Below are 13,316 nucleotides of genomic sequence, written 5' to 3' on the forward strand. Positions count from 1 at the left end.
AGTTAATGACTGGTTCCAGGACAACACAGGCAGACTTTTATAAAAAAGAGATACAGAACTGTTGCATGCAAACAACCTATTCTGAGTTCATTAACTCAATTTAAAAAAATTATTTGGCCCTCCTCCTCCTCCTCTTCCTTCTCTTCCCCCCATCCTCCTCCTCTTCCTTCCTTCTTTCTTCTTCCTTCTTCTTTCTTCTTTCCCCTTCCCCCTCCCCCTCCCCGCCCCTCCTCCTCCCTCTCCCCTCCTCCAGAAAACACCAAATGACAGATGACACCAGTGTGGTGCAGCGGGAGGGCCCAGAGGACCCACCCGTGGGGTCCCAGGATTCGGCGGCAGCGGTTTCCGGGGAGGATTCGGCAGAGGTCGTAGGGGCCCGTAGTCGTGGTCGGAAGCTGAAGACGAAGAGTGGATCCCAGTTACCACCCTGGGCCGCCTGGTTAAGGACATGAAGATCAAGTCTTTGGAGGAGATCTACCTGTTCTACCTGCCCATTAAGGAGTCTGAGATTATTGATTTTTTCCTGGGTGCATCTCTAAAGGATGAGGTTCTGAAAATCATACAGTGTAGAAGCAGACTTGGGCTGGCCAGCGGACCAAGGCTTTTGTTGCTATAGGGGACTACAATGGCCATGTTGGTCTTGGTGTTAAGTGCTCCAAGGAGGTTGCCACTGCCATCCAAGGGGTCACCATCCTGGCCAAGCTTTCGATCATCCTGGTGTGGAGAAGCCGCTGGGGAACAAGATTGGCAAGACCCACACTGTTCCATGCAAGGTGACAGGCCGCTGTGACTCTGTGCTGGTGTGTCTCATCCCCACCCCCAGAGGCACTGGCATCGTCTCTGCTCCTGTGCCCAAGAAGTTCCTGATTATGGCTTGTATAGATGACTGCTACACTTCAGCCAGGGGCTGCACTGCCACCCTGGGCAACTTTGCCAAGGCCACCTTTGATGCTATCTCCAAAACCTGCAGCTGTGGGGACCCTGACCTTTGGAAAGAGACTGTGTTCACCAAGTATCCTTATCAGGAATTCACTGACCATCTTGTAAAAACCCACACCAGAGTCTCTGTTCAGAGGACCCAGGCTCCAGCTGTGGCTACCACATAAAGGTTTTTATACAAGAAAAATAAATGAATTAAGTCTGTTATAAAATTATTTGTATGAGTGTTTTTGCTAATATGTATATCTGTGGATCAAATGAATGACTGGTGGACCCCTGGATCTGAAGTTATAGATGGTTGTGAGCTACCATCAGCTATGCATCCTTATTATTTTTACTTAGTTTTCATCTTTTTAACTTTTACTTTGCTACTTTACTGTTTCATTTTTATGTCTTTTTTTTAAAGCATTTATTTATTATGCAGTGCTCTGCCTGCAGAAGAGGGCACCATATCCCATTACAGATGGTTATGAGTCACCATGTGATTGATGGGAATTGAATTCAGGACCTCTGGAAGAGCAGTGCTGGGAATCAAACTCAGATCTTCTGTCGGACCCCACTGGACTCTGTCAGTGTTTGCCCCCTGCTGAGCCTCACTGGAGCATGTGAAAGCCTTTGTTCTCTTGAAGGAATATCCTGACCTTCCTGTCCACCGTAGGGGGTAGCTAACATCTGAATGCTAGATCTTTTGATCTCAGCTTTAGTTTCAGTTTCTGTTTCTCCATTGTGTTTCTACTCAGTGGTTGGGGTATATATTCTGTGTACCCAGTAAAAGCTTTGGCATTCATTTTCTTGAAACATGAGTGACCTGAGTCTGTGTGTTTCTCCTTAAATCTTGCCTGCGCCTGGTTCTCATACTCATTCCCTCCAAGAACAAGTGCTTTCAACTGCTAAGCCGTCTCTCCAGCCAAACATAATTTTTTTTTTTGGGACAGGGTAATCTCACTAGGTATCCCTGGTTGGTGCTGGCATCAGACTCACAGAAACCTACCAAACTCTGTGTCCCAAGATTAAAACCATATGTACCACCATGTCTGTCAATTCACTTATTTAAAGCAAATTTTTTGGGACTGGGTCTTGCTATGCAGCCCTGGTTGGCCTGGAACTCACTATGTAGACCAGCCTAGCCTTGAATTGATAGAGATTCACCTGCCTCTACCTCCTGAGATCTGGGATTAAAACTGTGTGCACCAGCACGCCCTGCATAGGGTCATTAATTTCCTTTTTCTTCCATTGAAAATAGGATTGTTTTACATAATATATTCTAATTATGGTTTCTACTTCTCTTACTCTTCTCAATAACTACTCCCTGCCTCTCTTCCCATCCAGATACACAACCTTTCTGTCTCTCCTTGGGGTGGGGGGCAAAAGGCATCTAAGGAATAATAATAAAATAAAACAAATAAAAAATAGGAATATAACAAAACAACAAAGCAAGAGCCAAAGAAAAAAACACAAGAAACACATATAGATGCAGAGATACACACGTTAGCACATGCAAGAATCCCATAAAAACCCCAAACCAGAAGTCATTATATACACACATGCAAAGGACCTGTTAGATAGAGGGGAAATTGCTCTGACTTAATATGAGGCAAGAAAACTCTAAAGATGGCATTCAGTTCGTTTTTTGTTGGCGGTCTACAGCTGGGCATACAGCCTACCCTTAAGAGTGGTTTGTTTCCCCAGTGAGTCTCCCTTGGAGAAAGTCAAAATTTTCATTTGCAAGTGGTTATCACCTGGATATCACTTCCGGGTTAGGGATGAGGGCATGTGCCCACTTCTTTCTCTAGGACCCCACCTGGTGCAGACCCATGCAGGTCCTGTGCATGATGCTTCAGTCTTTGTGAGGGCACATGAGCTTTGCTCATGGTGATGTAGAGGGCCTTGTTTTCCTGGTGTCCTCCATCCCCTCTGGCTCTTACACTCTTTCTGTCTCCACTTCTACAGGGTCCCCTGAGCCCTGCTGGGAGAGAAGTGTTGGGCTTCTAAGGCTGAGGCTCTGAACTGTGCAGAGTTTTACTGAGCTCAGAAAGCTCTAAAAGTAAGAGGTGATTCTTCCTTTCTGGAACCAGTAAGCAATTGGGATCCAACTATGGAGTCAAAGGCTCTTAAAAGCATCCAGGCTATGCTTTGGAGCATCAAGATAATATGGGGTGTGGACTTTCTCTTGCCTGTTCCTTTCCCAGCTGTAGCTCAGCAATATGTTTCATCTTCCTGTACTCTTGTATGCAGTGTTTTCCTAGGTATAGGTAGGAGGCCAGGGAATGAACACATGGGCATGCAGGTCCCCTCCCTTTTGCATTCTGTTCATGGTGTGAAGTGATGTAGCAATGAGAGCACAAGGCAGGCCATCATGGTTGCTCATTATCTCAAGCCCAGAGCAGAATTGGTGGTGTCACCTGCAGCAACATCTACAGCCTCAGGGTTATGAGGAGTGAATGCTGTTTCACCAGCAACTGTCAGTGGAGCAGAGTTTTAGAGATTTGAGATGTTAGCACTTCCCACTCAGCTATAGGGACAGTTTCCTTAGGTCATGGAAACCACTGTTATCTTGGTCACAGCTGTTGCCTCTCATTGGTAGATAGCTCATTACTCTGCTCTGGGACAGTGTGTACAGTAAGGGGTTTCAGAGCAACTCACAGACCAACTGTAGTAGTGTTAGAGTCAAAGATCTTTCAGGGACTGTCTCAGTGACCAGACAGATACAAGAAGTAGTGTTAAATAGGTCATTCCACAGTCCCCAGAATAACAGTCCAAGGCAAAGCTTCTCCATAAGCCTCTACAGCCAAACACTAAAATAATTGAGGAAGTAATTTCCAGGCTGGTTGTATAAGCTGTTACTTCCTTCTAGAAGAAGGACTGCACATATATGTTAGAGTAGAAAACCAACCAGCTCAATGGTAGTAAGAGGAAGCCCAAATGAGAGTTGTTGCAAAATCTAAAGTATCATTTCCTATTAGAAACTCTTAGCTTGCTCCCGCTTACCATCACTCTCCTCACACGAGAGATCCAGTCAGGGCTGGAGATTTGGTTCCACAGTTAAGAGCACACTCTAGCACCCACATGGTGGCTTGCAACCACCCATAGTTCCAGTTCCAGGAGATCAGAAGTCCTGTAATCTCTGGGAACTCTAGGCCTGTACATGTTGCATATACATACATGTAGCTAAAACACTTATTAAATAATGAAATGAATAAATAAAAAAGCCCTAACAAGTACAAGGCAGGTACCGAGGATCCCATAGCAGCTGCTTTTAAAGTTCAGAAAGAATGATCACCATGACATACTGGTGTGGAGCTAGTTTAGCCTCAGAACAAACATGTTTTGCTTCAGAGCAGACTAGGCTACAGCTGCCTCTAAGCAGGACTACAATCTCATCAGAAAGAGTTAGCCACAAGAAGCCCTAGCTGCAATGTCTTACACACATGAACAATTCTACACTTTAACAAGTAGAGCCAGACTTTTTAGGGCCTGAATGACTCATGATGTCTTTTGTAGAAAGTCAGTCCAGAAAAGAAAGAACTCACACTATAAAATTCGTTTCCCAGCTAAAACCCAATGAGATGGCTACCTAGTCACCCAGAGATGAGTCCCACGCACGTGCTTTGCCTGACAAGACTTTGCACTTTCCTTTTAACTGCTAGAAAAGAGCTCCCCGACCCTTACAAAACATGATCCTTTTTCCTGGAGTTTGCCCACTATCTTTTGCCATGTGTTTAAAAAAGTGCTCTCTCTGTTCTCATTTCTGGTAAAAGAACTTACCACATCATAACCCACCTTTCATAGACTTTTCACACTCAGCATTGTGGTCAGCCCCCACTGTAAGGACTTTCCTTGCCTTTCTTGGTCATATAAAATTTTATTATCATTATTACTATTTTATTGCTGGTGTGTGAACATGTGTGGGTCTCCCCTTTCCTCAGGGGTCGCTGGCCACCAGCCCATCAGGGTGAGGGGAGCAGAGTCAAAGAACAGGGTTGGACAGAATGAACTTCCAGGATCAGCTTCAGAGAGGCAGCTAAACTTCAAGGGGTGAGTTGAATATATGGAATATATAGGAAGAGGGCAGCAGCTAGGGGACTGCCTGATAGTTGTTCACAGTATGCTTCCTTTGCAAGTCAGCTGTCCTATTATCTGGGTAGGAGCACTAACACGAGCATTACATGAACAGCTGGGGGGAAAGCATTTTGCAGGGAACTGTGCCAAAGGTCATGCTTAAGATAAGCCAGGCATCTGTGTTCAGCAACCTCTTCCAAATAAGGTCAGACAGAGAGTGGAAAGCCCAGCTCAGGGAAGGGAGTCCTCCATTTTGTGCTGAGTTTAGAGAGCTGTCCTGAAATGGTGGACTGCAGACTTCTGCATCAGGGCCCTCCAACAAACATGGATGGATGGTGGTGTCTTTCTGGAGGTCAGAGGCCAACTTTCATGAGTTGGTTCTCTTTTCATCCTGGGTTCCAATGGTTGGACTCAGGTTGTCAGGTCTGTGGGGCAAACATCTTTCTCTTTTTGAGCCCTTGCAAGCACTCTGTTGGTTATTTCTTACTTAGGTGTCTATGGAAGCTAGCCATCAGAATAGTTTACAGGTAGCCAAAGACTTCTGTTTGGGTCTATACTTTAGCATGGCCTGAAGACTGCCACATTGTAATCTTGACCTGAGCATCACCCTCCAGAGTACAGCGTAAGAGTTCCTTTTGGGCCCTTGTATTAAGCCTTGCTTTCAGCCTCCATTTGATGGGCCATGGTCAAGATCACTCTTTGATACATCTTGAACTGAAGGCAGTGGCAGAGGGAAAGGGTTGGGGACCATCACTACAACCTTTAAGAGTAAGGAGGTTTGTCTTCAACCCCTCAATTTCAACACGATGGGGTGACCAGCACCAACATTTAGTCCACAGTGAACAAACACATATTGTGAAGACCCCTTGTCCCCATTTTTGCATTTTCTCCTGCCACTTTCTGGAGTGGAAGGGAACAGAATGTGTGGCAGATGGTGTTTGAATCCTCATTTCCACCCCACCCCCACCCTGCCAGTGGGTGCTGGGAACCACACTTGGGTGTGTCTTCTGCAAGAGCACCCAGTGCTACTAAATGCTGAGCCATCTCTCCAGCTGTTCTCCAACAAAAAACCAAGAAGAGGAGGAACAAAAAACCAAGAAACAAGAAGAAAAAGAAGAACAAGAAAAGTGGGCAGTAGTTTCCAATGTGAGGGTTGTGACCCCTTTGGGGGGGTTACATATGAGACATCCTGTGTATCATATATTTACATTACAATTCATGACAGTAGCAAAATTGCAGTTATGAAGTAACAATGAAAGCAATTTTATGTTTGGGAGTCACCACAACATGATGAAATGTACTGAAGGGTCACAACATTAGACAGGTCGAGAGCCATTCCTTTGGGGTCTATTCATTAATTTAGTTTCTCAGAATATATCCCAGGGGTGTGTCAGAGGGACTAGATGGCTCATGATCTATTGTGAGACACTAAGGTGCAACATCAACCCAAAAGACAGTCCTTGGAACTAACAGAATCTCTGTCCACAAAATTCCCGAGTCTATCACTTTACTCCAGCATTCCCAGAGAAGAGAAAGCCTCTTGACTTACAGAAGTGAAACTGAGTCTCTCTGGAGTCAAAGCCACCCAATTGATCAGGGGAGAGCAAAATGAGCTGGGGTCCTCACCAAATATGTTCATTTGTTCTGGACTAGATGCTGGTGCCATGTGCTGAAATTGAGGAGATACCCAGGAGGAAGACAAATCTTACTCTTAAAGGCTGTAGTGTATGTAGGTCACAATTATCTATGACTTTAGTCCCAGGAGATCCCATGCCCTCTTCTGGCCTTTGTGAGCACTGTATATACATAGCGTAGATTCATACATGCAGGCAAAATACCCAAACATATTTTTAAAATCTAAAATCTAATGTTTGTATTTATTCTTTGAGAATTTCAATGTATTTTTGATCATATCTATCTCTTATACCACCAGCTTTTCCCAGACACCCTAATATATTTCTCCTCCAGATTCCATAACTTTTTAAAAATTATTTTTAAAAATTGTGTTTGCAGCCTTCGCCGTGCTGCTCTCTAATGCCAGCACCGCCTCTCGCTTGCTGAGCTCCAGCCGAAGGAGAAGGGGGGTAAGTAAGGAGGTGCTCATACCATGACTCGTACAAAGCAGACTGCCCGCAAATCCACTGGTGGTAAAGCACCCAGGAAACAACTGGGTACAAAAGCCGCCCGCAAGAGTACGCCCTTAACTGGAGGGGTAAAGGAACCTCATCGTTACAGGCCTGGTACTGTGGCACTCCATGAAATCAAACGCTATCAGAAGTCCACTGAACTTATGATTAGCAAGCTTCCCTTTCAGTGTGTGGTGTGAGAAATTGCTCAGGACTTCGAAACAGGTCTGCGCTTCCAGAGTGCAGCTATTGGTGCTTTGCAGGAGGCAAGTGAGGCCTATCTGGTTGGCCTTTTTGAACAAACCAACCGGTGTGCTATCCATGCCAAACGTGTAACAATTATACCAAAAGACATCCAGCTACCACGCCGCATACGTGGAGAATGTGTTTAAGAGTCCACTATGAGGGAAACATTCTTTTTTTTTTTTTTAGGTTCTTTTTTTTTTTTGGCTGGGGACCAACCCAGGGCCTTGCGCTTCCCTAGGCAAGCGCTCTACCACTAAAGCTAAATCCCCAACCCCTGAAACATTTCATTCTTAAAAAAATTTTCCCTCTTCTTCCTGTTATCAGTAGTTCTGAATGTTAGATATTTTTTCCATGGGGTCAAAGGCACCTAAGTATATGATTGCGAGTGGAAACCTAGGGGACAGAATCAGGCAGGTATTGGCAGTTTCTCCACGTTCATTTGTGTGTGCATTTTTAATATAAATGCAAGCAAAATGTTTCAGTGAACACATTTCAACAGTTCAACTTCATAACAATTATAAATAAACCTGTCAAATTTTTCTGGACAATGCTAGCATTTGGATTTTTTAAAAATAAATTTCTTATTGACAGCAACTAAATGGCGTTTGTAGCATTTTATCATACAGTAGGTTCCGTCCATTCACTATACTTTTCTAACAAGTTGTCCTACATGCGAGTACATGTTTTTAATGTTTTCTGTCTTCTGTACTGTCCCTGTAAGTTTGCTATTAAAATACATTAAACTATAAAAAAAAATAAAATTATTTTTAAATAACTCAATTAGTGTTACCCATATGCATATTGGTGTGTGGACATCCACTGAAGCATGGGCAACCGACCAGTGGCAACATCCCCAAAGAAAAATGACTTTCTCTTCCTTAGAAGTCATCAACTGACAGCTATGTGTCTTGTGGGTCCTTCCTTTAACTGTGCTGGAATTTTTGAATGGCTACATCTTGTGCTGGTCTTGTGTAGTAATTAATCACAGTTGCTGTGATTTCATGAGTGCAATGGCCATAATAGCATTTCATAGCACTCTTCCTCATCTTCTGGCTCTCATTTTTCTACAATGTTTCCTGAGCTTTGTAGTGGAGGGTTCAAGTAGATGTTTTACTACTGGCTGAACACTCACAGCCACTTATTCTCATAACTCTGACCAATTAAGAACCTCTGTATTAACCTCTGCCCACTGTAGAAAAAAGCTTCCCTTATCAAGACTGAGAGCAGCACAAATGTATTAGCACAGCCATAAATATTTAGGAGGTAGCATGACAACCTGATCATTTAGCAAAACAATAATAGCACCCCTTTAAGGACCATAACCTCCCCAGTCATAGGGCTTTGAATATTTTTTATAGTACTAGGTATGAATTCTCTCCCTGTGGAGCAGGTCTTAAATCTAGTGAGAAAGTTGTTGGTTACTCCTATAACAGTCATGTTGCTATTGCACCAGTAGGCACATCTTACCTGGCAGGTTGACATTGTAGAATGCAGGGTCCAGTGCTAAGTAAGATCATAGATCACTGATGCCCTTTTTTTCCCGAATGGCCTGCATAGCATCTTCGAGTAGTATAAGAGCTAGCCAGTAAGGAGGAGTTTACTGGTCAGTTCCAGATTGATTTCATTTGGCCTTGCAACTAAGGTGTGTGGTGTTCTCATCAATAAGGCCTTGCCATCTAGTTCTGGTGTGAAACTAAAAGTAATGGTAATGGCCTGGGTAGTTTTAGGGGCCTCTGGAGATTTTCATTTAATAAACGTTTAAATAAACATTTAATAAATATTTTTTAAAAATTCATTTCATTTAATGTCTTAGACAGGTATTGTGGCACACACTTTTAATCTCAACATCCAGAAGGTAAAGCAGGCAGATCTCTGAGAGTTTGAGGCAGTCTACAAAGCAAGTTTCCAGGATAGCCACCGCTGTTACACAGACAAACCCCATCTCAAAAAACCAAAATCAATCAATAAATAAACCATGTCTTATGGGAACAACATTATCCACCGATACATGGTTCAACATCCTTTAAAACATTGTAGCTCTGAATTAGCTTACAAACCACTCATGGTTTCCCTGAGACCTTTTCATTCTCACTTATCCTTCTCATCTCTTCTACCTCCCCACTTGTTTTCTTTACAACAAAATGTGGTTCTTGTACCTACCACCAGATCAGGAATGCTGACCACTCAAAGGCCAACTTTCCCCCGCCTCTACTCTTTCCCCCCTTATTATGGAACATTCTTGAGTGACTCCTTCTCCCTACCCAGATACACTCTCTCCCTCACAAACTCACTTTGTTTTTCATGACATTTTAAAAACTTATGTCTTGATTTCTTCTTTGAGTCATTTGGTAATGAGGTGTTTCATTTGTTTGTTTTTGTGACCCACTGAAGTTATTAGGATTACTTGCATGAAGTTGTTTAGAGGAACATAGACAATTTACTAATGGCTACATCACTAAAGGAAATAATTCATCTTCTCCCAACAACCATTAACTGCCAATAGCTCATCAGAGGAACAGGGCCTCATAAACCTCTCCCTTATGCTAGGAACCTTCTGATTTTGGCAGTTAATCAGAAGACAGATTTTGAGACAATGAGATCCCTTCAAAGACCTATCCACAATGGCCTGCTTCTACCAGTACCCTACCTCCTACAATATCCCAGTAATATTATCATACTATGGATCCATCACTGAGGTTAATTCATTGCTTAGGTCAGAATTCTTATGATCAAATCAACTAACTTTTAATGATTGCTTCTCCCAGTTGGGCAATGAAGTTTCAACACAGGAACCTTTGGTTTCATTTGCAGCCTAAAACATCAGCAGAGAAACAGCTGAAAAACCTGGGCTTGGGGTCTAAGGATCAGTCTTCTGAAGCATAAGAAAATGTTTTCATTTTGTTTTTTGAGACCATCTACCATACAGCCCTAATTAATTTTGGTATTCATTATGTAGCCCAGGCTAGCCTCAGTCTTCCTGCCTCAGCATCCCAGTCCTGAGAGTTTAAGCATGTTCTATTATGTGTGGAGTGAAGAACTTGACCTATGGCTTTAATTAGAGCCTGATACGTGTTGGAGACTTTCCAAAAGGCCTCTTGAAGTTGTGTGTAGATTCCATGGGGCTAAGTTCATATGACTTCAAGAATCAAGTTGAGCATATCAGCCAACTTTTCAGGTCAGGTCAGGGAGTGACCAGGACAATGTTAGATGACTAGTTGTCTCAAAGGGGTAGAGCCCAGATGCATTTTCTTTTTCAACAGAGTGTATCCTGAAAATTTTATATACTGTTCACACTGGGCCCTGGGATCAACCTCAATTCTCCAACTGCCTTCTACATGATGAACTGGACTGTAAATCCCAAGTGGTTATGGGAAGGCCAACTGTCTACATGGTATGTTTGCGTGTGTGTGTGTGTGTGTGTGTGTGTGTGTGTGTGTGTGTGTGTGTGTATGGTGTTTGTGTGTGTGCACATGATTTTTTTTAGTGCTTTAGATTCCCCCTTGCAAGTTCCTATAGAGACTTTCCTGAAAGGCCATAGAACTCACTGGGAAAACCCAGGACTGACTAGTGCCATTCTTCCAAGATTTTTTTCTCTGCCTTAGAGATGAGGTCCAGCTTCATGGTCCATATCCAGTTGATTCTATTGGAGGAGCACATGATGGTGCATGGGTTTACCTCTGTTCCACAGTGAACCCCTTCTAGAAGGTCTCTGAACCCTGGGGCTATTTAGTGTCAGTCTTGTGGCTCTCCAAACTCTTCTGTACTAGAAATAGGACTGTTAGTTGACTGGCCAGAATCATATGGTGTGAAGGCACCCAGGGCCACTTACTGTTCCTGCTTTGCTGAGGGTATTAAAAAAAGATACAGTATCTTCTGTACAAGTGTTCAGTGCTACCTTTGCAAGTCGCATTTTTCCTTCCTTTCCTACCTGAGAAATAGGGGGTGGTGTCTTCATTTCTTTTCCTGTTGCTGGGAGAAAATACCCTTTGAAAGGCAACTTAAAGGAAAAGGAGTTTATATTAGCTCACAATTGAACACCCCACTCCCGGTACCAATTAGGCTTAGTTAGAGTTTCTATTCCTGCACAAACATCATGACCAAGAAGCAAGTTGGGGAGAAAAGGGTTTATTTAGCTTATACTTTCATGTTGCTGTTCATCACCAAAGGAAGTCAGGACTGGAACTCAAGCAGGTCAAGAAGCAGGAGCTGATGCAGAGGCTGTTACTTATTGGCTTGCTTCCCCTGGTTTTCTCAGCTTGTTTTCTTATAGAACCCAGGACTACCAACCCAGGGATGCCACCATCCACAAGGGGCCCTTCCCCCCCTTGATCACTATCTGAGAAAATACCTTACTGCTGGATCTCATGGAGGCATTTCCTCAAGGGAGGCTCTTTTATCTGTGATAACTCCAGCTTGTGTCAAGTTGACACACAAAACTAGCCAGTATACACACAAACATAAGTGGTTGAAAATATAACAAAAAGATATAAATATGAACCAAAATTAAACTTGGGAAGTTGGACTTTAGAGTAACATCACCAGAGGGATTGGGGAATTAGCTCAGTGGTAGAGCGCTTGCCTAGGAAGCGCAAGGCCCTGGGTTCGGTCCCCAGCTCCGAAAAAAAAGAACAAAAAAACAATCACCAGGAATGAAGAGGTATAAATATTGAAGAAGGGTCAATTCACTAAGAAGATATACAATTTTGAAGTATATGAACCTAATGGCAGAGTGCCAAAACGCACAAATCAAAAATTATCCTATCAAGTAAAGAAATAGGCAAATGAAAAGTTATAGTTGTAGTTTCCTATGTTTCTTCCTGGGTTAGAAGAATTAGCAGACAGAATTGTGGAAAGGGCAGGACCTAGGAAGATGCCTCAGTCAATTGTGTGCCATCAAGCTTGAAGACTTCAATTTGGATTCCTGGAAACCATGTGAAAATTAAGTGTGGCAGTACCTTATTAACTTCAATGCTGAGAGTGCAGAGTCAGGCAGATCCCCAGAGTTCATTGGCCAGCTAGCCTAGTGAATTGATGAGCTCTAGGTTTAGTGAGAGACCCTGTCTCAAAGAATATGTGGAGAAAGACCAAGGAAGGCTGTTGATATTTTGATCTCAGGCTTCCACATGTACATGTATGTGCTTTTGCATGCATGTGTAAACACACACATCCACCCACCCACCCACCCACACACACACCCATACACACACATGGGGAGGGAGAGTGACAGAGACAGAGCAGACAGGGACAGAGAAACACAGAAGAACCTCTCAAATCTAATGTATACTTATAGAATATTCTACCCCAAACAGAGCAAACATTTTTCTCAAAAAATGCATATAGATCAGTGAGATTGTCTATAACCTGGCTTGTAAATCCAACTTCAATGAATTTCAAATTGAAATTGTAGAAAGTGTGTTCTCTGTCCATGATAAAATTAAACCTGAAACCAATATCAAAGGCTGTAACAGTAAACTCTCTGAGCATTTGGAAATTAAACAATATACTGTAGGGCTGGTGAGATGGCTCAGCTATGCTTGCCAGTGAGCCTAACAACCCGAATTTGATCCCTGGGACCCACATGGTGGAAGAACAGAACAAACTTCTAAAACTTGTCATCTGATTTCCACAAGTGCTCTGTGGCATGTGCATGTGTGCACTCTCACACACACAGTCAACAAATAAAAATATATAAATTTTAAAAAGGGTTGGAGAGATGGCTCAGGGTTAAGAGAACTGGAGGCTCTTCCAGAGGACTTGGATACAATCCCTAGTACCCACATGTCACTCATAACCATTGGTAACTTGAATTCCAGGGAGTGTGACATTCTCTTCTGGCCTCTGCAGGCACCAGGCATTTAAGTGGTTTATAGAGATACATGCAGGAAATAAACTCATAAAATAAATGTAAAAAATCTAATATATTTGACAAAGAAAAAAAAATCTATG

At 43.0% G+C, this 13,316-nt stretch overlaps 2 pseudogenes; both read left to right on the forward strand.

Annotated features, from left to right (window-relative positions):
• Nucleotides 1-359: 359 nt before the first annotated feature.
• Nucleotides 360-1,106, forward strand: LOC116888679 (annotated as a pseudogene).
• A 5,929-nt stretch (nucleotides 1,107-7,035) lies between these two features.
• Nucleotides 7,036-7,516, forward strand: LOC116889192 (annotated as a pseudogene).
• The last annotated feature ends 5,800 nt before the right edge of the window (nucleotides 7,517-13,316 follow it).

This window comes from Rattus rattus, chromosome X, assembly GCF_011064425.1.
Source record: "Rattus rattus isolate New Zealand chromosome X, Rrattus_CSIRO_v1, whole genome shotgun sequence".
Lineage (NCBI taxonomy): Eukaryota > Metazoa > Chordata > Mammalia > Rodentia > Muridae > Rattus > Rattus rattus.